Below are 23,838 nucleotides of genomic sequence, written 5' to 3' on the forward strand. Positions count from 1 at the left end.
TTTTAGAACCATCCATTTAACCATTCGGCTACGGAGATTGACCATTGATCCAATGCTTTTCACTCATTCATTAATAACGCCATTCACAGATTCGGCTTCTCAGCTGCACCTCCTTCCAAACATTGTGATCCATTTTCCTCAGGATTTGTTTCTGGATTTAATGTTTAGCTGCTTTGTGACCTCATTTTGAAATCAGAATCGCTTCAATATCCAACACAATTTGAGTTGCAAACCTGACGGACAAACAATGGAATAATGGCACTCGGTAACACAAATCCCATGATGCTCATTTTCAGATTCACAACAGTTAACTTTTCAATAAAGTGAAGGGAATTTACAGTGAAACGATTTAGAAAGAGTGTGTGACTTTTATTTGTGACTCACTAATTATTGTGTAAATGCTGCCCGGAGGTTTTGTGACCGGGATATAATCTACCCGCATTTTCCTGAGCCTGTGCTCGGTGTATTGGGAGGTTTGGCTTTGGTTGGAGTAACTTGTGTCCCAGAGATGAGCAGTAACCCGCTGATTGAAGCTCCAGTTGCCGCTTTCTGCGGAGAGTCCGGGGCCGGAATATTGCTGCTTTTCTGCTTTTCCCCATCTCACTCACTGTGGAGCTGAGGAAGAGAGAATAATTGATGGGTTTGTTTCAATCCAATAACTTCATAAATTTCCAATGGGCTAGATATCGGTACATGGTCAGTCTAATTGTTTTCTCATTATATTTGAAATTAATATTCGACAAAAGCCAACTACCTGGGAGCTCACTGGATAACAGTGGAACTGGCAACAATTTGGGGATTTTCCGTTTCAGCGCAAGAACCCAATGACAACCCGGAATTGTATGATAATCAATGCTGATGGGGAGAAAATAGCGACAGCTTCGCCACTGAGTGGTCTCGAACCACCAACCTTTCGGTTAACAGCCGAACGCGTTGACCAATTGCGCCACAGAGGCTGATGAAGACCTAAACCAGTGAGTTCGATCTTCAGATTGCTGCTACCGGAATGACAATTGTCTCTATCAGTTTTACTCTTCCAAAATAAAGGGTGAGACATTCATTGTGGATACATGGAAACAGTCTGATCCCACCCACTGCAGACACATCCATGTCACCGGGAACCAGCTCTCCTACAACTGGTGCCGTCTCCCTTCGAGCCTTTCGCTGTCTTGACTGTTACCAAGTATTCTGATTGTCCTGAAGCTGATATTAGGTTTGAATTCCTGATGTGCAGTAACGAGAATCCTTTCAATGTCTCAGATCAGTTAATTTCACTGATAACACCAGAGTCAATGTTCCAGCGTCTTAAAGAAGGGAAAGGTGCCTTGACTGTCTCTGGTCAGTCGAACAGTTCACCCTTCATTCTCCTCTGATTCCGGTTCCCAAAGAGTTTCTAAAGATTCACAAAGCTGGAGACTGGGTTTTCTGTTTTGGTTCCTTCTCCATTTTCCCACCTGCCAACTGACAATATTTTCCACAATCTCATCTGAATCCCCCACCTTGCATCATGTCCAGAGATGAGGAAATTCAGTTTTGTGAAGAGATTATAGAGACTGGGATTGTTCTCTTTAGAGCAAAGAAGTTTAAGTGGAGATTTCATGGAGCTGTTCAAAATGATGTGGGTGGGGGCAGTGGGGACGGGCGGCTTGATGGTGCAAATAGGGAGAAACTGTTTCCACTGACGGGGGTCAGTAACCACAGGACTGGGATTTAAAGATAGTGAAGGAAAGACAGACTTGCATTTATACAGTGCTTTTCCTGACCAGCGGATGTCTGAAGCCACTTTCAAGCCAATTAAGCACTGAAGTAAAAACAGAAAATACTGGAGAAACTCAGGTTTTGCTTTCCACAGACGCTGTCAGAACTGCTGAGTTCTACCTGCATTTAATGTTTTTATTCCAAATTTCCAGTATTTTGCTTTTATTGAAGGAGAGTCATTGTTTTCATGCAGGGAGCACGGCAGCCAATCACTGCTCAACAAACACACAAAGCCAAGGACTTGACAATGCGCAGAGCTTATAATCTTGGTTGAAGGATAAACAGTGACCAGGACACATGACTGCATCCTGCTGTCTTCAACAAACTTCAATCTGCAAGTTTTGATGATGGTTCTGGCCAATTTCGAACGGGGCAACTCTTCACATATGAGGTAAACATGATAACCACTGCCCTGCAGAAACAGGAGACGGGAGAAAAGCTCAATGGGCCTCACTAAAATGTTAAGCGGTGACGTCATGCAGCAACACTTTGAGTCTTTATTTTGAAGAAATGGAATTCAGCTGCTCTATTTAGGGATGCTGGAGACAGACTGATCCAATAATGTCATCATCAAAAGGCACAACTTTACAAGAGGCCCATAGTATCGATGTCAGATTTTCACAAAGAGCTTTCGAGTTAATCTCAATTTCTTTGTCTCTTTCCATAACTCTGAATTTTTTCTCCCTTTCAATTAATTGTCCAATTCCCTTTTGAAAACTCTGAGTTAAGAGAAACAATATTGAAAAGGTACAGGAGCTGCTGCCGTGTCCATGCTCAGTGTGTGAAAGTTAACAAAGATTCCCTGACTCATTGAGATGAAGGGTTGGATTCTGAATTCTTTTACAATTATTCAAATTTTAAAAATAGTTGACTTCAGATCGAATTTTCAGAAAACAAATGTCTATTCTGACCAATCATCTCCTCATTTTCCTCAGTCGATACCTTTTACCAACATTTCATTGAGCAAACACGCACAGTCACCACAGGAAAAAAAAACAATGGAGATGATTTCTGTATGTTACAAAGTGCAGGATGATCTGATTAACTGCCAGAGCTGGTTCGAGTTTCCCAATGACATGTTCCTGCTCCTTTGCTTCTGTTCTATTTCGATGATAATACAAGTGAAGGAAATTAGGAGCAGCCATATACAACGTGGTAGTGTGGCCGAGCGGTTTAATGCGCTGGATTAAGGCTCCAGTCTTGACAGAGGCCAATTCCACCACTGCCAAACGTTCAGGTGATCTACCTTTTGGGATCAGCCCTATTTGGACCAACAGAGACCAGCTCACATTAAACCCAGCGGAGTGTGTGGTGTTTTATTTTGATAGGAAGAACGAGGAGAGACAATATAAATACCAGTTGTTGTGGGGAAAAGGCGGGGTGTGGAATTGCAGTCGTTGAGTTGCTCTTCCAGAGGGTCGGCATGTGAACAACATGCTGAATGACCGTCTGATGTAGCCGTCTATGATTTTATACAAAAATCATTAATGCAAATCTGGGGCTTGGATTCGTGACTGAGTGGTTAAGGTGACGGGTTTTGAATGCATTGGGATCTCCACAGGATGGCTGGAATCCTGCCAATTATGCTTCTTATCATTCCTGAATTTTACAGTGTACCTGCACAATTAATTGTCCGAATAAATTGAATAAAAATCATCTAAAACCTCCAGCGTTCTCTAATTTCTATTCGTCTGCAAAGATTCGCAAAAGTTGCAGCGAGAAATGGAATAAAAACGGAACCAGGTTGGTGTCAGGCTTGATTTCTGGGTGTTTGTCTCTCCTTCGAGAAACTCCCTTGCACTCTGTCACTCTCGATGTATATGTCCGTGTTTGTTCCTCTGTGTGTGTCAATGTGGTTCAGTTCCCCAAGGGCATGAACATATTTTTACCATCACAAACTTTATTCAGATTAGTTTCAAATTTCACAGAGAAAAATATCAGGATGGAAGATGCAGGAGGAGTTTGCACTGTTTGGAAGGAGGTGCAGCTAAAAAGTGGAAGATTCAGGGAGAAGCTTTCTTCCCGCTTAACACAAGATATAGAACCAGATCTGGGAGGTATTTGTGTCGGTGTAAACAATAAAGCTTCCCTTATTTCCGCTATATTTTGCCTTGCAGCAACATCTCTCTGGTTAGGGCTTTGCAACCTATCACAGACCTTCTCTCATTCCCTATCTTCACCTCTATATTTGTTCTCGACCTGTTGCACGGGTGACATTTCCAGCTCTGAGGAAGAACTCCAGTTCTCACTCCACTGATTATTGCAGAGATGAGCGTCTTCTGTTTTTAATCAAGAAACAACTCAGACTCATTTTAACAGTTTGCACGAGGTCAGTAAATCTCCATTCTCTGACCGGGAATCAAACCTGAACCACAGCAGTGAAAGCGCTGAATCCTGACCTCTAGACCACCAAGAAAGCTGCTCACAAGCCTCACAACCCGGCTTATCTATGCTACCTGTGCCTTTTATTTTCGTTTCAGACCTCTTTCACCAGAGACACGTTTCATAAGAACGTAAGAACATTAGAAATAGGAGCAGGAGTCGGCCATTCGGCCCTGCAAGCCTACCCCACTATTCAATAAGATCATGGCTAATCTGCCCTAGGCCTCAACTCCTCTTTGCTGCCAGCTCCTCATAGCCCTCAATCCCCGATATTTCAAAAATATATCTACTTCGTCTTTAAATACTCTCAGTGAGCAACCCTCCACAACTCTCTTGGGTAGAGAATTCCAAACATTCACTACCCTCTGGGAGAAGAAATTCCTTCGCATCTCAGTTTTAAATGAGTGCACCTGATTCTGTAACTATGTCCTCTAGTTGGCAGTTCCCCCATTAGTGGAAACATCTTCTCAACATCCATCTGTCAGCGTCCTCAGAATCTTGCACGTTTCAATAAGATCACCCCTCAGTCTGCTAAACGCTAACGAATAAAGTCGTCACCTGCTTCACAGTTCTTGATAAGTCAACCCCTTCATCCCAGGAATCAGCCTAGTGAATCTCTTTTGAACTGCCTGCAATGTCAATATATGCTTCCTTAAACCTGGGGACCAAAACTGTACACAGGACTCCAGGTGCGGCCTCACCAACACCCTGTACAGCTGTAACAAGACTTCCCGATTTTTAAACTCCAACCACGAGCAAAACAGGCCAAAATTCCATTTGTCTTCTTAATTACTTGCTGCACCTGAATGCCAAGTTTTTATGTTTCATGCATAGGAACACCCTGATCCCTCTGTGCTGCACTTTTTTGGAGTCTCCCTCCAGTTAAATAATATTCTGCCTTTCAATTCTTCCTAGCAATGTGTATTATCTTAAACTTTCCTACATTAAACTCCATCTGCCAACTTTTGCCCACTGACTCAACTTATTTATATCCCCTTGAAGATTCTTCAAGTCCTCATCACAACCTGACCTCCCACCTATTTTTGTATCGTCAGAAAATTTGGATACATTACACTCTGCTCCCTCCTCCATGTCATTAGTGTAGATAGTAAATAATTGAGTCCCTGAGACTGATCCTGATGGCACTCCACTAGTTACGTCGTTCTAATCCTAAAATACCCGGCTCTCTGCCTTCTGTGTGTTAAATTGGGCTCATCACATTGCAGGGTTTGTGTAGGGTAATAGGGATCACAGTCTCTCACACACGGAAAGTTTCCCCGCTACATTGCAGGGTTTGTGTAGGGTAATAGGGATCACGGTCTCTCACACACGGAAAGTTTCCCCGCTCGAAATGGGGTAGAAGCATTAACAGAATTCAGTGTGAAGAAAGGTTGCATCGTTCCCGTTTGTTGTTAAATAGTAACTGGATGCAACATTTCAAAACCATGTGACATTTATACTTCTCCAGGTTTTGTGTAATATTCTGAAAAATGCATGGCTCTGAAAAAAGAAAGAAAGATGCGGACGGATTTGCTTCAAGGTTGTTCGCACATGTGGGAAGTGTTGAATGAGCTGCTGATGTGCTGTGTCATCTGATGATTCTAATGTTAGATCAATTTCTCTGCCGCATGGCTCAGGTTCTCAGCCGAATTGTACTTCCATAAAAAAAGGTTCGGAACTGCAATAAGACAGCAAAGTTTAATATTCTAGGTCGTTTTGCAAGGAGCTGCGTATAGTTTTTGTAGTCCAGTGATTATCACATTTGCTTTACATGGGGAAGATTCTCTGGTTCAAAACTCACTGCAGAGCAGTAGAACTGGCAACATTTGTGGAAAATTTCTTGACGCCGTTGACAACCCAGATCTGTGTGACAATGAATGTTGATGGGAGGAAAAAACATTGGAAGCTTCGTCCCTGAGAACCACCAAACTGTCAGTTCGTCGAACACGCTGATCAATTGTGCTGTAGGGACTAATGTAACTTTCCACGTTCTTTGCACAAGTGCAGCCGAGTCTCTTTGAACATCAGCACATCTTTCTCACCTTTTCAAACGTGTTCTGCTTTGTTGCTTTTGAAAAATTACTACGACTAACTGAGTTACTTCAGTCTTTACTACATTTTTCTCCGTCTTACATCTTGTTGTCCAGTCACTTCTGATATATTATAAAAACAGAAATTCCTGGAAAAACTCAACAGTTTTGAGTTTTCTCACAGACTTAGCGGTGAGGGAAACACTGTTCACGTTTCAAGTCCGTATGACTCTTCTTCAGAGATGAAGGGAAGTAGAAATTGTTTGAATTCTCCTGTTTAAGCGGGGCGGGGAGGGGGCGGGGCGGGACGGTGAGTGGGCGGGGCTGGGCGGGGAGAGGGCGGGGAGGGGGCGGGGCGGGACGGGTTGAGCAGGTAATTCTGGTTAGAAGGTCAGCGATACGTGGGGGCTAAGGAGAGACTGACGAAGATGCCCTGGGCACAAGGCAAAGGGGATGTTAATGGTAGTGGTGAGGGCTGAAGAAGGTGCTGATAGTGGTATAAAGGTAAGAAAGCAGAATGTGTGAATAGCAGAACAAGGGTCAGCGCTCTGTGAAAAAACAACATGGAACGAGTAACAGATGGCCCTTTTGGGGGTGGGATGTGGGAGGGGGAGATAATTGGGGAAAAAAGATAGAAAAGGGGATAATAAAAAGGGGTGGGGTGAAATAATGAATAAATGAATGAATAATATGTTAATAAAATACTTTTTTATAAAGAGATTTTGAAAAGGGTGAAAATGGAGGAGAGAGTTCATGATCTGAAGCTGCTGAACTCAGTGTTAAATCCGGAAGGCTGGAAAGTGCCTAATCGGAAGATGAGGTGTTGTTCCTCCAGTTTGTGTTTAGCTTCACTGGGACATTGCAGCAGGCCAATGATAGACATGTGGGCATGAGAGCAGGGTGGAGTATTAAAATGGCAAGTGACAGGGAGGTCCGGGTCATGCTTGCAGACAGACTGAAGGTGTTCTGCAAAGCGGTCGCCCAGTCTGCGTTTGGTCTCTCCAATGTAGGGGAGACCACATTGGGAGCAGCAAATGCAATGGACCAAATTGGAGGTGCAACTGAAGCGCTGCTTCACCTGAAAGGAGTGTTTGGGCCCTTGGAAGGTGAAGAGAGAGGCCCCTAAATGGCCAACTGTCATTGCTCTATGTTGTTCTTTCACAGAGTGCTGATCATTGTTCTGCTATTCACACATTCTGCTTTCTTACCTTTATGCAACTATCAGCACCATTTTTAGCCCTCACCGCTATCATTAACACTCCCTTTGTCTTGTGCCCATAATATCTTTGTCAATTCCTCTTGACCTCCCCACCTGCTCCACCCCACCCCCTCGTAAACAGTATAAAAAGTGAACATTTCTGCTTCTCTTCAGCTCTGAAGAAGATCACACGGACTCGAGACATTGACTCTGTTTCTCTCTCCACAGATGCTGTCAGATGCTGAGTTTTTCCAGCATTTTTAGTTTTTATTTCAGATTTCCAGCATCCGCAGTTCTTTAACTTAAAAGCAAAATGCTTCAAAAAGCAAACTTTTTCTTATATAGTGTTCTGCGGTTTTTCAGCTTTCCACATAACTCGGTATTCTCAGCTAAGGATCAATCGTGGGCCCTAGTGAAGGTTGAACTCGCAACCCCTGGTTTATAAAACCAGCGGACCAAACACTGAGCTATGGAGCCACCGGCTAAATGGAGCACACGGGAAAGTCGACCATATTTAATAGACCGAGGTGGATGCTAAGTCCCAGGTGGGTGACATTTGATAGACCTGGAAATGTCTGAGAGGGAGAACAGGAAGTTAAAAGGTGTGACATGAAAGCAGCAGAATTTGATGTGTGTCAGTTACTTTCAGTGATGAATTTCTGCCGTGTGTCGCCTTGTCAGTTTCACAGGAGCCGCAGGGATGAGGTTGGCGGCACGTGGTTAAAATGATTAATAATGTGAACTGTAGTCAGCAGGATTCAAACCTACAGGGGGAAACCCCAATGGATTTGAAATCCATCACCGTAAACTTTGAATTATGACCAACAGCTGCTCGCGAGCTCAAATGTGTTCTTATCAAATCAGGAACGGCTGCAAAATAAGTCAATCGGCCCATCGTGTCTGTGCTGGCTCTCTGGAAGAGCAGCTCAACCAATTCCACACACCCGCCTTTACTCCAACAACATTAGATTTTTATTGCCTCTCCGTGTTTTTCCAAACAAAATAAAGGACCGCAACCCGCCCTATATTAAACTAGAATCTCCTCTTGTTCTCCGAAAGGGAATTCCTAAAGTGCCCGAAAGTGGGAATGTGACTTAAACTCCGGCAGCGCTGGGATTCGGATCCACTCCTCCAGGGACTGGAAGAAACCCAAGTCCAAATCTTCATGTCACTGGATCAGGGAAACTGTGCATGGATTCTGCAGAAACTCCTTCTTCAAAAGTGAATTAGACAGTTACTTGAAATAGAGAAATTGAGGCTTATGGAAAGAGAGAAGAATATTGGGACTAATTGATTGCTCTTTAAAAAAGACGCTGCGATGATCTAATAACTCCCCAACATGCTGTGCCATTTGATGATGACATTGTTGATCAGTCTGTCTCCAGCATTCCTGATGAGAACAGCCGAATTCAATTCCTTCAAAACAAAGGCCTAAAGTGCTGCTGTGGAACTGCATTACAGTCAGGTGTACTCGGCTCCTTGTGTGTCGAGTTTCTGTAGTGTAGTGGTTATCATGTTCGCCTTACACGCAAAAGGTCCCCGGTTCAAAACCGGGCAGAAACATTGTTGAAACTTGTTCAGTTAGGTGAGAGGAAAAGTTGCTTTGCTCCTGCTTGTTCTTGAATATTAGCTGAATGCAGAATCTAACAGCCGGATTGCACTTGCTCTTCGTCCTTTCACAAAGTGGACAGTCAGCAAAATGAGGATATCCTTCAGCTGGCAGCGTGTGAGTGGAGAATATTCAAAATGAATATTCAATAAAAAACATATTTTTTGGAACTCGCCGGGTAACAGAAGAGTTGGCGATTTCTGCCCTTTATTGTCACTTAAGGACCCAATGACAACCCGGGACTGTGTGACAATGAATGCTGCTCCAACTAACAGCAATCGCTGTTGTCATTGGCTGAAGAAGTCGTTTGTGTTCTACATAAACGTGTCATTTTGTGGGAGAGAAGTGTCTCTGGTGAAAGCGATGTGAAATGAAAATAAAATGCACAGATAGCATGGATAAGTCGGGCTGTGAAGTAGCAAGCCTGGGGGTCTAGTAGTTAGGATTCGGCGCTTATAAATGTCATGCGAATTATTAAAATAAATGTGCATTACTTCCTGATTGAAAACTGAAAACGCACATCAGCTCCGCCTGAATCAGTGGAGTGAGAGCTGGAGTTTTGCATCAGAGCTGGAAACGTCACCCATGCAACAGGCCACGAACAAATACAGAGGTGAAGATAGGAAATGAGAGAAGGGCTGTGATAGGCTGCAAATCAATAACTGTAGAGATGATGGTGCAAGGAAAAATGTGGGGGTAATAGGGGAGATTTCACTGTTTACACCGACACAAATATCCCCTAGATCTGGTTCTGAATCTCGTGCCAAATGGCAAAAAAATTCTCCCTGAATTTGCTCAGCCCCATGACGTCAAAGGAGCTGAACACAAGGGAAGAAGGTGGATTTTGCTGGAATGGGTTGTAATGACTGTGAAGGCAGCAGCAGTGGGGATGGAAATGAAACAATTATAGAAAGGTACAGCACAGAAACAGGCCATTCGGCCCATCGTGCTGCTTTGAGAGAGCAGTTGTGATTGGTTGATCAGGAGTGATATTTGTCCCAGTTTGAGCAACAGGAAGAAAAATCAGTCCCATTCCCACCCACATTTTGCACCCTCATCCCTTTAGTACGTTTCTCTCTCAGGCCTTGTAACCTATCACATTCCTTCCCTTTTGTCCTTTCACTCACCTTCCTCCGCCTCTGGACTTGTTTTCCACCTGTTACATCTCTGACTTTTCCAGCTCTGATGAAAGATCATCCAGCTGGAAGATTAACTCTCTTTCTCACTCCACAGACGCTGCCAGACCTGGTTTCATTTAATCAGGGATTTCTGTTCATTGTGACAGTTCACACAGCCATAAGGAAACGATTTTGTCCGGGAATTGAACTTAGACTGCGGCAGTAAACGCGCCACATCCTCAGCTCGAAACACTCTGGCTTCCAGTGACGTTTTCACACATAAACCAGCAACTCTGGTTTTCACAAAGTGGGATGGAGAAAGTCTCAGTTTGAGTGGTGACACTGCCGAAGCAATGGAGAGCTGGGAATCACCTATGGAAGCTGCAAAGTTTTCAGGAATAATGGCGCCCAGCGTGGGGCTCGAACACACGGCCCGGAAATTAAGAGTTTCATCCTCTAGCGATGGAGCTCGCCGGGCATGCAAGTACAATCTTTCATATTCCAAAATACAGGGATAGAAATCCTGATTTCCACTTCGTGTCTCAGCTTGTTCTGAGTTTAACTCATGTGAATAAAGCTTGTGATGATAATAAGGTGTCCATCGCCTTGGGGAACTGAACCACATTGACACACACAGGAACACACACAGACATAGACACCGAGAGTGACAGAGGCCTCAGGAGAGACAAACACCCGGAAAGCAAGGATGTCACCGACTTGGCCAATTACTGTTCCTTTTCAGGTTGCAAGTTTAGTGAATGTTTATACATGAACAGAAATGAATAAACACGGAAGTGAAGCAGGCAAAGCACACGGGAGTGTTTGGAAGAGTTTTATTCAATCTAACCAGCAATTAATTCAGGAGGCAACTAAAGAAAGATTTATATTCACCCAGACTCGAACTTGTGTCAGAAGACACCAACAGATTATAAAATCATCACCTTAACCACTTGGCCCCGACTACAGACCTTAAAACAATTCTAATGTTAGTCATATTACCTCCCAGAACGGTTATAGCAGAGAAAGAGTGCATTCGGCTCCACATGTTCCCCAGAAATTTACACTGACTCTCCTTGTCTACCTACCAAAGTGAAGATCTTATTACGTCACTTACTTCGAGCCCATTCTGAGATGACGTGACTGAAAGGGCAACACATACGGAAGACTGGAGTCTTAACCCAACCCCCTTAGACCACCCGGCCGTGTCGGCTCTCTGGAAGAGCAATTTAATTAATTTCATAATCCCACAATTTTCCCCACAGCAATTTATGTCGATTTTGTCCCTCCTCGTCCTTCCTGTTAAAATTAAACACCTCACAAAAACCCCTACGATACAACTTGAGCTGGCACTTGTTCGACCTGTTGTTCAAACTGCTCATGTACAACTTTCAATTTCCAAAACCCACCAATATCATCACTACGGCTCTTGTGAAACTGGCAAGGGAACACATGGCAGACATTTATCACTGAAAGTAACTGACACACATCAAATTCTAAACACTTATATGCTGCAGCTGTTTCTGCTTCTGTCTCTGCCTCGCCTCTAGCTCCCTCTGCCCGTCAAGTTCCCAGGTCAATTAATTGCTTGATGCAGGCAAAGTCAGTTCACGAACTCAATATTTCCCTGGAAAGCAGGGACAGGGAATGAAAGACACGAGGCTTTGAGAAGGAATGGATTTACAGGATCTCATTTTCCTGATTGTCCCAGATACTGATTACAGGAATGTGCACAGTATCAATTATGCACAGTCACACTTTCTTCCCAGTCTTGTGCACCCTGTTAAGCCTGTTCATATTTTCACACTGGTTTTCAATGTGAAGAAAGCGGAGCTGGGATGAGCTTATGTTGTTTATTTACTGCAAGAAGGTACACAACAGAATCATGATAAAAGTGCCTATTTTGAAAGGGACGCTCCATCTCCATATCATTATGTTCATCCAGAAACCCTGTAAAAAGTGCAAGAAAGATTTACAGTAATGATGCCAGAACTGAAAAGTTATAACATTCAAGAACGATTGAACAGGTTAAACAGATTTTCTCTAGAAAACAGGGTGAGTGATGACTTGATCGAAGCTGTTAATATTAGAAAAGGGTTTTGAAGATGTTTCTACTTGCAGATAGACAAGAATCAACATAACTTAGACACCAATAAATCCAATGTCCATTTCAGAAGCAACGCCTTTGACCAGAGATAAAGGCTGAATATGATAGAAATACTCAGCATATTTGGGAATTTCTGTGGATTGAGAGTCAGAGTTATGTTTTCAGGTCTGTGCACTGACTCAGTACAATCCTGCTGAAAAGTCACAGACCTGAGAGGAAAAATATTTCTCTCTCCACTGACGTTACCAGTCCTGTTTCGAATTCCAAAATGTCTTGTTTTTATTTCAGATTTACAGCACCGCTTTTCTCTTTTCCTTGGATGAGAATGTAGAACACATTTCCAGAAGGATTTGAGTTCCAATTCTGAGCCGCACACTCCTGGGTAAAGTCACACTGTGAAAACATTATTCACCAGCTGAAACAAAAATAAAAATAGCTGGAAAACTCAGCAGGTCTGACAGCATCTGCGGAGAGGAATACAGTTAATTTATGACCCTTCATCAGAACTGAATGTGGAAATGATTCACTGGATCATCTGATTAGTTGACACAGCAGCAGTCACATCTGATGGAGAAAATTCAAGTAGTTCATGTGTGCAAAGTTTGGCCACCAGTTAACTGTCCGGCTTTAAAAGTGCAAAAGATTTAATCCACATTCTTACAGGCAAGACGGAGATTAAATGTTCAGTGTATGGAAAGAAAAATCACTCTTCACCTCACCTGCGTAGAATCCAGTGTATTGACATCTAACTGTAGGGGTTTGTTCTGCTGTTCATAACACCCAGGACAGAAGTATGGTAGAGGCGTGTGCACTTTGTTGCCTCAACTGATTTAATAATTTTATATTTTTATCCGAAATCTCCAGTCATCATCGGATCATAAAAAATTATTTTTACATGTAACTATATCGGCTTCTAATGGCGGGCCTGTCACCCGGCATTCACAGCGGGAAAACTTGTGCCCTCTCCAGAGTCTCACGGATATGCGCATGCGCATTGCGGCGTGCGTTTGGCACCTGCGCATTGCGGTCTCCTACCTGGGCATGCGCAATGCTGTCCTGTGACCAGAGCCGCAGCGAGTGGGTGAGAAAATGGCGACTGCAGCAGAATAATAGTTAGTGGGTGGGCGGGAGGAATGGAGCCTGCGGAGTGAGCAGGGAGGCTTCATAAACACTTGGTGCAGGCCGCAGACCCTTAATAAGAAACTAACGCTCCCGCGTTTGCAGCGAACCTAGTTCCAGGGAGCAGAGTCGGAGGGCGGAATCCCAGGGAGGGGAGTATAAAAACCTGACCTCGGGTCTTAAAAAATAACAGTGGCGTCACGGCAAATCTGCGCCCTGATTGGCTGGTAGAGAATCTACACTGAATTTGAAACTAAAACATTGTTAAACTAATTAAACCAAATAAATTAATCACTTAATTAATAAGCAGAGGGTATCTAGACCAGAATCAGGGGATTACTGTTCTTAGAATTGAGCATTTATAGTAGAAACCTAGTCCTAGGGAACATATAGTTAATAAGCAGTCAATAGGCAGTTATTAGATTTAAATTAATTTACTAAATAGTTCTAGAAATGGCAGTTGCTGGGGTGAAGTGCTTCACCTATGGGATGTGGGAAATCTGTGACGCTTCAAGTGTCCCAGACAACGACATCTGCAGGAAGTGTACCCAATTGCAGCACCTCACAGACCGTATGGATCGGTTGGAGCAGCAGTTGGATGCACTTAGGAGCATTCAGGTGGTGGAAAGCGTCATTGACAGGAGTTTGGAGGTGTGGTCACACCCAAGGTACAGACAGATAGATGGGTGACTGCTAGAAGGGGCAGGCAGTCAGTGCAGAAATCCCGTGTGGCTGTCCCCTTCTCTAACAGGTATACCATTTTGGATACTGTTGGGAGGGGGGATGGCCTATCAGGGGAAAACAACAGCAGTAGCCAGAGCAGTGGCACCACGGCTGTCTCTGTTGTTCAGCAGGGGGGTGGGGGGTCAAAGCACAGAAGAGCAATTGTCATAGGGGACTCTATAGTCAGGGGCTCGGATAGGCGCTTCTGTGGTCATGAAAGAGACACCAGGATGGTATGTTGCCTCCCTGATGCCAGGGTCCAGGACATCTCTGATCGGGTATGGGACATTTTGAAGGGGGAGGGAGAACAACCAGAGGTCGTGGTACACATTGGTACTAATGACATAGGCAGGAAGAGTGACGAGGTCCTGCAGCGGGAGTTCAGTGAGTTGGGCAGAAAGTTAAAAACCAGGACCTCTAGGGTTATAATCTCAGGATTACTCCCTGTGCCACATGCCAGTGAGGCTAGAAATAGGAAGATAGTGCAGCTAAACACGTGGCTGAACAGATGGTGTAGGAGGGAGGGTTTCCGATATCTGGATCATTGGGATCTCTTCTGGGGCAGTTGGGACATGTACAAGAAGGACGGGTTGCATCTAAACTGGAGGGGCACCAATATCCTGGCTGCGAGGTTTGCTAGTGTCACTCGGGAGGGTTTAAACTAGTATGGCAGGGGGGTGGGAACCAGAGCAATAGGTCAGCAGGAGAAATAAATGACTGGGAACCAGTGAATATGGCCAGTAGGACTAAGAGGAAGAGCAGGCAGGGAGAAATTACTGAATACAGTGGGACTGAGGGTCTGAAATGCATTTGTTTCAATGCGAGAAGTATAACAGGCAAGGCAGATGAGCTTAGAGCTTGGATTAGTACTTGGGACTATGATGTTATTGCTATTACAGAGACTTGGTTGAAGGATGGACAGAATTGGCAGATAAACGTTCCAGGATTTAGATGTTTCAGGCAGGATAGAGAGGGATGTAGAAGAGGTGGGGGAGTTGCACTGCTGGTTAAGGGGAATATCACAGCTGCACGACAGGAAGACACCTCGGTGGGCTCATGCAGCGAGGCAATATAGGTAGAGCTCCGGAATAGGAAGGTTTCAGTCACAATGTTGGGGGTTTACTTTAGGCCTCCCAATTGCCGGCGGGAGATTCAGGAACAGTTATGTAGGCAGATTTTGGAAATATGTAAAAGCAATAGGGTTGTTGTGGTGGGTGATTTTAACTTTCCCTATATTGACTGGGAATCACTTAGTGCTAGGGGTTTGGATGGTGCAGAATTTGTAAGGTGCATCCAGGAGGGCTTCCTGAGACAATATGTAGATAGTCCAACGAGGGAAGGGGCTATACTGGGCCTGGTATTAGGAAATGAACTCGGCCAGGTGGTTGAAGTTTCAATAGGGGAGCATTTCGGGAAAATTGACCATAATTCAGTAAGTTTCAAGGTACTGGTGGATAAGGATAACAGGAGTCCTTGGGTTAAGGTGCTTAATTGGGGGAAGGCTAATTATAACAATATTAGGCAGGAACTGAGGAATCTAGACTGGAGGCGGATGTTTGAGGGCAAATCAGCAACTGACATGTGGGGGGGCTTTCAAACGTCAGTTGATAAGAATTCAGGACCTGCATGTTCCTGCTAGGATGAAGGATAAGCATGGCAAGTTTCAGGAACCTTGGATAACGAAGGATATTGTGAGATTAGTCAAAAAGAAAAGGGAAACATTTGTAAGGGCTAGAAGCCTGGGAACAGATGAAGCCCATGGAGAACATAAAGAAAGTAGGAAGAAACTTAAGCAAGGAGACAGGAGGGCTAAAAGGAGCCATGAAAAGTCACTGGCAACCAGGATTAAGGAAAATCCCAAGGCCTTTTATACATATGTAAAAAGCAAGAGGGTAGCCAGGGAAAGGGTAGGGCCACTCAGGGACAGAGGTGGGAGTCTGTGTGTGGAGCCAGAAGAAATGGGAGAGATACGAAATGAATACTTCTCATCAGTATTCACCAAAGAAAAGGGCTTAGCGGTCGATTTGTCTAGGGAGGGGTGTGTAGATAGCCTGGATCATGTTGAGATCAAAAAAGAGGAGGTGTTAGGCGTCTTGAAGAATATTAAGTCGGATAAGTCCCCAGGGCCAGATGGGATCTACCCCAGAGTACTGAGGGAGGCAAGGGAGGAGATTGCTGGGGCCTTGACAGAAATCTTTGTATCCTCACTGGCTACGGGTGAGGTCCCAGAGGACTGGAGAATGGCCAATGTTGTTCCATTGTTTAAGAAGGGTAGCAGGGATAATTTAGGAAATTACAGGCTGGTGAGCCTTACGTCAGTGGTAGGGAAATTATTGGAGAAGATTCTTCGTGACAGGATTTACTACCATTTGGAAGCAAATGGGCGTATTAGTGAGAGGCAGCATGGTTTTGTGAAGGGGAGGTTGTGTTTGATCGAGTTTTTCGAGGAAGTGACAAAGATGATCGACGATGGAAGGGCAGTGGGTGTTATATACATGGATTTCAGTAAGGCCTTTGACAAGGTCCCTCATGGCAGACTGGTACAGAAGGTAAAGTTGCACGGGATCAGAGGTGAGCTGGCAAGATGGATACAGAATTGGCTTGGTCATAGAAGACAGAGGGTAGCAGTGGAATGGTGCTCTTCTGAATGGAGAGCTGTGACTAGTGGAGTTCCGCAGGGATCAGTGCTGGGACCTTTGCTGTTTGTAGTATACATAAATGATTTGGAGGAAAATGTAACTGGGCTAATTAGTAAGTTTGCAGACGACACTAAGGTTGGAGGAGTTGCAGATAGTGAAGAGGATTGTCAAAGGATAAAACGGGATATAGATCGGTTGGAGACTTGGGCAGAGAAATGGCAGATGGAGTTTAATCCAGACAAATGCGAGGTAATGCATTTTGGAAGGTCTAATACAGGCAGGAATTATGTAGTAAATGGCAGAACCCTTAAGTGCATTGACGGGCAGAATGATCTGGGTGTACAGGTCCACAGGTCACTGAAAGTGGCCACACAGGTGGATAAGGTAGTCAGGAAGGCATATGGCATGCTTGCCTTCATTGGCAGGAGTATTGAGTATAAAAGCTGGGAAGTCATGCTGCAGCTGTATAGAACCTTGGTTAGGCCACACTTGGAATATTGCGTGCAATTCTGGTCACCACATTACCAGAAGGATATGGAGGCATTGGAGAGGGTGCAGAGGAGGTTTACCAGGATGCTGCCTGGTCTGGAGGTTATTAGCTATGAGGAGAGGTTGGAGAAACTCGGATTGTTCTCACTAGAGCGACGGAGATTGAGGGACGACTTGATAGAAGTTTACAAAATTATGAGTGGCATGTACAGAGTAGATAGTCAGAAGCTTTTTCCCAGGGTGGAAGAGTCAATTACTAGGGGACATCGATTTAAGGTGAGAGGAGAAAACTATAGAGGAGATGTGCGGGGCAAGTTTTTTACGCATTGGGTAGTGAGTGTCTGGAATTCGCTGCCAGAGGAGATGGTGGAAGCAGGTACGATAGTGGTGTTTAAGAGACAGATTGACAAATACATGAATAGGATGGGAATAGAGGGATACGGACCCTGGAAGTGCAAAATGCTTTAGTTTGACGGGCCATATGATCGGCGCAGGCTTGGAGGGCCGAAGTGCCTGTTCCTGTTCTGTACTTTTCTTTAAGATAAAAGCAAAAAACTGTGGATGCCAGAAATCCAAAACAAAAACAAAAATACCTGGAAAAACTCAGCAGGTCTGGCAGCATCTGCAGAGAGGAGCACAGTTAACGTTACGAGTCCGCGAAGAGTCATGCGGACTCAAAATGTTAACTGTATTCCCCTCCGCAGATGCTGCCAGACCTGCTGAGTCTTTCCAGGTATTTTTGTTTTTGTTGTGAATTTCTATCCTGGACAGACAGGGATGGATTTTGGAAACTCCTTTTCCAGGGGGTTAGAAGGGGAGGATTTGCAAACAGCAAACTCAAACCAAGAGGAATGTTTGTCTCACCTCAATTTCTATCCTGGACTGACAGGGATGGATTTTTTAAATAATCTTTTTAGAGAATGTAGAATGCAAAGGATTTGCAGATGGGAAACTGAAACCAAACATCACATCAAGATCTGACAGTGTCACTCGATTCATCAGGACCTGAATATTATCGGCCTCTGTCTGTAAGCATTGAGTTCCAGCTCACTCTATCATTCACTATGTTTTTTTTTAGGATTTTACTGTTCCTTCTGCCAACTGTGTCTAAATGAGGTTTCCACTGCTGCCCATCCCCTGACCATGTGCTGCTGGCTCACCAGCTTTATCTTCCCACAGTGTCTTTCAGGAGTTGTTTTTCCTGAGCTATAGTCCATTTCGCTTCCGCTTTAGTGCCTATGTTGACCATCAAATTCTGCCCACCCTGAAATGGTAATTAATTAATTCTATTGTGTAATGGAACGTACCAAGGTGTTTCACAGGAGTGTTAGAAAGCAACATTTGACACTGAGCCACATGAAGAGATATCAGGGCAGATGGACAAGTTTACTGAAAGAGGAAGATTTTATGGATTACCTTGTGGCCTTGGCAGCTGCTGGGGGAGACACCAAAGGTGGAGCAGTTAAAATCAGGAATGCTGAGCAGGTCGGAATTAGAGAAGTGTAGGTATCTCGGAGGGCTGTGAGGCTGGAGGAGATTACAGAGGTAGGGAGCGAGAGACCATGGAAGGATTTGAAAACTAGGATGAGAAATTTAAAATTGAGGTCCTCCTTAACCCAGAGGCTTTGTAACTCAGTGAATACAGGGGTGATGGGTGAACAAGACTCGCTATGAGTAAGCAGAGTTTTGGATTACAGGGAGGTTGGATGTGGGAGGCCGGCCGGGAGTGTGTCAGGATAGTTACGTCTAGAGGGAACAAAGGAATGGATGACAGGTTGAGCAATTACATACAGGGTTATGTGGATAGTGTGGGAAAAAGACTTTGATCGGATTGAATGGCAGAGCAGAATTGATGGGCTGAAGGGCCTACTCCTGCTCCTATGTCCCTATGAATGTCTGGTTCAGCCTCACACAGTTGTCAGGGAGAGCGATGGAGCCGGTGGTCAGGGAGTGGAGTTTGTTGTGGGGACTGAAGACAATGGCTTCAGTCTCCCCAATATTGAAATGGAGGAAATTTCTGTTGATCCAGACAAGTCAGGATGATGTGTGACTTGGAAGGGATCTTGGAGGTGATGGTGTTCACTTACACCTGCTATCCTGGTCCTTTAGGTGGTGGAGGTTGAGGTTTCTGGAGACTTTGTCAAAGTTCTTGTTGTGTTGTAGGTATCCCTTCACCCCCTGCCTCTCCCACCTCTGTCTCCCTCTCCTCCCTTGTAGGCCAGAGTCTTGTGTTGGCCCAGACCGGGTGGCAGGTTCCCTTCCCTGAAGGACATTAGTGAACCAGTTGGGTTTTTATGACAATCCAGCAGTTTTCATGGTCATTTTTTCCTCGTGCCGGCCCCACAAATTCCCAGATTCATTCAGCTCAATTTCACAACCTGCCTTTGTGTTTTTGTGGGTTCTCTCTCACTCCCTTTATTCTGTTTTAAATCAATTTCACAGGGTATTAGAAGGGGAGGATTTGCAGTCAGGAAACTGAAACCAAACATCACGTCAGGATCTCACAGAGTCACCCAATTTATTGAAACCTAAATATCATAGGATTTTGAACATGGAAGGAAAAGGCACTGTTCACAATAGGGAGATACCATGGAAATGTGGGGATTGTGGGAAGGGATTCAGATACCCGTCTAAGCTGGAAACTCATCGCCGCACTCACACTGGGGAGAGGCCATTCATCTGCTCCCAGTGTGGGAAGGCATTTAGTCAGTCATCCAGCCTGAAGACCCACCAGCAAGTTCACACTGATAAGAGGCCTTTTAAATATTCAGACTGTGGGAAGTGCTGGAAAGGGTCTGAGGAACTGATGCGTCATCAATGTGTTCACACTGACGAGGTGCTCTCACTGTGGGACTGGGTTCAGATGTTCAACTCATCTGTCAGGACACCAGCGAACTCACTCAGGGGAGAGGCCGTTCACATGCTCTGAGTGTGGGAAGGGATTCATTACCTCATCCAACCTGCTGAGACACCAGCGAGTTCACACTGATGAGAGGCCCTTTCAATGTCCAGACTGCGGGAAATGCTATAAATGCTCTGGGGCGCTGATGTGTCATCAACGCAATCACACTGATGAGAGACCGTTCAGGTGCTCTCACTGTGGGACTGGGTTCAGGTGGTCATCTCAACTTGCTGAACACCAGGGAGTTCACACTGGGGAGAGGCCGTTCACATGCTCCGAGTGTGGGAAGGGATTCACTAAGTCATCCCATCTGCTGAGACACCAGCGAGTTCACACGGGGGAGAGACCGTTCACCTGTTCCGGGTGTGGGAAGGGATTCACTCGCTTATACCATTTACAGAGACACCAGCGAGTTCACAAGTAACTACACTGATTAGATATTGTTGTGAAATCACATCCAGGACTGAACCATGTTCATTGGGGTCTCTTTCTGCTAATGTTAATAAACTCCAGGTCAGTTATAGGGAGTAATATCCTGGATAAAAGTCAAATAAATCAGCTTTGTGTTAAACTCACCGTGTATCAAGTGTTTTTAATCTCTCAGACACAAGTTAGTTCCTTTTGAAGGGCTCTCCCTCACCCCCGTCTCCTCCATCCTCACCTCCAACAACAAGTGTGAGGAGCTCATGGGGCAGAAAATTACGCTCGGTGGGCGAGTGTCCCGACGTCATCGCGCAGTCCCGCAATATTTCACCAACAATTAAGAAGCCTGTAAGGCCACTAAGAAGTTAATTAAATTCAAATTTATGCTGCCCATCGAACCTAATGGTTGGCAGGTGGGCGAAAAGACCAAGCGGCCTTTACCTTTATCAGGTAACCTCATCCACGGGCGGGACGAGGTCACCTGAAGCAAATCAAATTTTACACTTGAATTAAAAACATGAAACAAAAAGAGAAAATGCTGGAAAAACTTAGCAGGTCTGACAGCATCTCTGGAGAGACAGAGTTTTGTTTTTTTGCACAAGTATTTTGCAGTATTTCGCTTTTATCTTATTTAGTTCACTTCTCTTCCAGGAATGCCTGTCTTGAAGAAGTACGGCCCTGCAGTATTTTGCTTTTATCTTATTAACTAAAAACATCTCCCTGATCATGTGACAGAGTGATATGAGGGGACATGTTTCATAACCTGTATAAAATCTTTAATTTCTTTTTCAAATCAATCCATCTCCCGGAGACAGCTCTCTGCCTCAGGGAGATTATGTAGATCGCTCTCGCGTGCATGCACAAAGGTCACACTCGCCCAGCTCGCACTCCTCCCCCCCGCCCGCACAGGCAGCACTGAGCACTGCTGCTCACGTTTCACGCAGCGCAGGCCTTAACTGGCCCCCAGTATGAAATTGCCTTCCGGGCCTGATTGCAGGCAGCGGTCAGCTTCCCAACTGCCCCACTCGCCCCACCGAGCCCGCACGCCAAGGGCAAAATTCTGCCCATGGAGCTTCCTTGTCACTAAGATTGAGAAAATCCAATCAGCTGCCTCTGCTGCTTCCCTCCCTTCCACTAGCCCACCAGGACAAATTGAACCCTGAACTTACATTTTCTCCAGTTTCTCTCCCATCTCCCCTCATGTCCTCTCAGTGCTCATCTTGTCCACGAGACTCACTTTCTGCTGTACTGACCCCACTCTCACCGATCTACTGATCACCCAACTTCTCCATGTTAGCTGATATTATTCACAGTTTTGTCTCACTCTCTTCTGGTACTGTCCCTCTCACCTTTTAATCCACCATCCTGACCCATCCTAAAAACAGGATGTCTCTTTGCCCCCTCCTATTTCCCATCTCCATGCTACCACTAGGTGACGTCATCCAAAAGCACCGTGTTACTTTACACATGTACACTGACAACGCCCAGCTCTACCTCACCACCATCCCTCTCCATTCCTCCACTGTTACTAAATTATCAAACTGCTTATCCCACATCCAGTACTGGATGAGCAGAAATTTCCTCCAATTAAAAATTGAAGACAAAAGCCATTGTCTTCAATCACCACTACAAATTCCATCCCATAACTACTGAGACCATCCCGATGAGTTATCATAAGGGTACGTTGTCCTATGTTTATCAACCCAGGAATCTTTCTTCCTAAACAAGGAAGAGAGAGAGAGAGAACTATTTCTGTAATGTTCATTAAATTTCTGAAGATTTTATAAGGTTAATTAAACAGTTATTTCTCACAGATCTCTCCACCTTGAGAAGGGAATATCCTTTCTGACTTCTCACAATTGATTTCTGACTAACCTCACTATTTCTAAGCTACGAGCTTGTTTTCCTAATTTGTTAATGACAAACTGTAGATAACATACTAAAGCTACTAGAATGATCAGAATCAGCAACACAAACACTTGAGCTGCCACCAAGAATAAATGTCAAAACTTTTCCGCTAAAATGTGATAACTATCGACTTAGATTCATCCTCCCCATCTGCTGATCATCCCACACAATTCTAAATTATTGACATGTTGTAATTACATCTGGTTCAAACAAAAGTTCATGCACAGACTTTAAAGATTCTTCAGCGCTCTGTTAACCTGCATCCACTTTGTGGATATTTTCTAAATCCAGATTCTATTTCCTTCTTCAAATTAATTTGACTCACTTTGATATGTTCAATGTGTTTAATTCTTTCCTGAATGTTTGAGAGACAATTTTTATCTGGAATAGGTCTTACTGTATTGATAATTTAAAGCGTTGTTTCATTCTACTGGCCACAATAATCACTCATGCCCTGTTTTTTCTTCTTCATTCATGGGATATGGGCTTCGCTGGCTGGGCCAGCATTTATTGCCCACCGCTAGTTCCACTTGAGAAGGTGGTGATGAGCTGCCTTCTTGAACCACTGCAGTCCACGTGGTGTGGCTACACCCACAATGCTGTTAGGAAGGGACTTCTAGGATTTTGAACCAACGACAGTGAAGGAATGGCAATATATTTCCATTTCAGGATGATGAGTGACCTGGAGGGGAATTTCCAGGTGGTTGTGTTCCCATCTATCTGCTGCCCTGATCCTTCTAGATGGTAGTGATCATGGGTTTGGATGGTGCTGTCGAAGGAGCCTTGGTGAATTCCTGCAGTGGTCATCATTAAAGCCCATCTACTCTCATCCATTTTCCACCACTTGGCCCGTAGCTCTGTAAGCTGTGGTGTTTCAAGTGTTCATCTAAATACTTCAAAACTGTTGTGAGGGTTTCTGCCTCTACCACTCCCTCAGGCACTGAGTCCCACATTTCACCTGGGCCTGGGGATTTATCCACTTTTAAGGCCGCCATCAGAGACTGAGTCTCAGTTAATCATTGTCTGAATCTGGGGATGGGAGGGGCAGATTCTGTTAGCAAACGGATTGAAAAATAAAAAAGACCAAGTTCCAGCTCATACCATTCGCACCTTATGATAACATAGTTATGGGTAATCTTGAGGATGGATAGAGTTGTATTAGAAGCATTTCAAGGAAGGTTCACTCAGTTGATTTCTGGGATGAAAGCGTTGTCTTTCTTTTAAAATTCATTCATGGGATGTAGGCTTCACCGGCAGGTTCCAGATAGCCCCCACCCTCTGGGTGAAAAGAAAATCCTCAAATCCCCTCTAAACCTTCTGCCCCTTACCTTAAATCTATGCCCCCCTGAGTATTGACCCCTCCACTAAAGAGAAAAATGTCTTCCTATCCGCGCTATCTATGCCCCTCATAATTTTGTACACCTCAACAGGTACAC

At 44.5% G+C, this 23,838-nt stretch overlaps 2 non-coding genes across 2 annotated transcripts; one reads left to right on the top strand and one right to left on the bottom strand.

Moving 5' to 3' along the window:
- Positions 1-882: 882 nt before the first annotated feature.
- Positions 883-956, bottom strand: trnan-guu (transfer RNA asparagine (anticodon GUU)). Its single transcript has one exon. It is a non-coding gene; the product is annotated as a tRNA-Asn (tRNA).
- Positions 957-8,858: 7,902 nt separating this feature from the next.
- trnav-uac (transfer RNA valine (anticodon UAC)) lies at positions 8,859-8,931 on the top strand. The gene has a single exon. It is a non-coding gene; the product is annotated as a tRNA-Val (tRNA).
- Positions 8,932-23,838: the final 14,907 nt, after the last annotated feature.

This window comes from Cetorhinus maximus, chromosome 23 (genome assembly GCF_964194155.1).
Source record: "Cetorhinus maximus chromosome 23, sCetMax3.hap1.1, whole genome shotgun sequence".
NCBI lineage: Eukaryota > Metazoa > Chordata > Chondrichthyes > Lamniformes > Cetorhinidae > Cetorhinus > Cetorhinus maximus.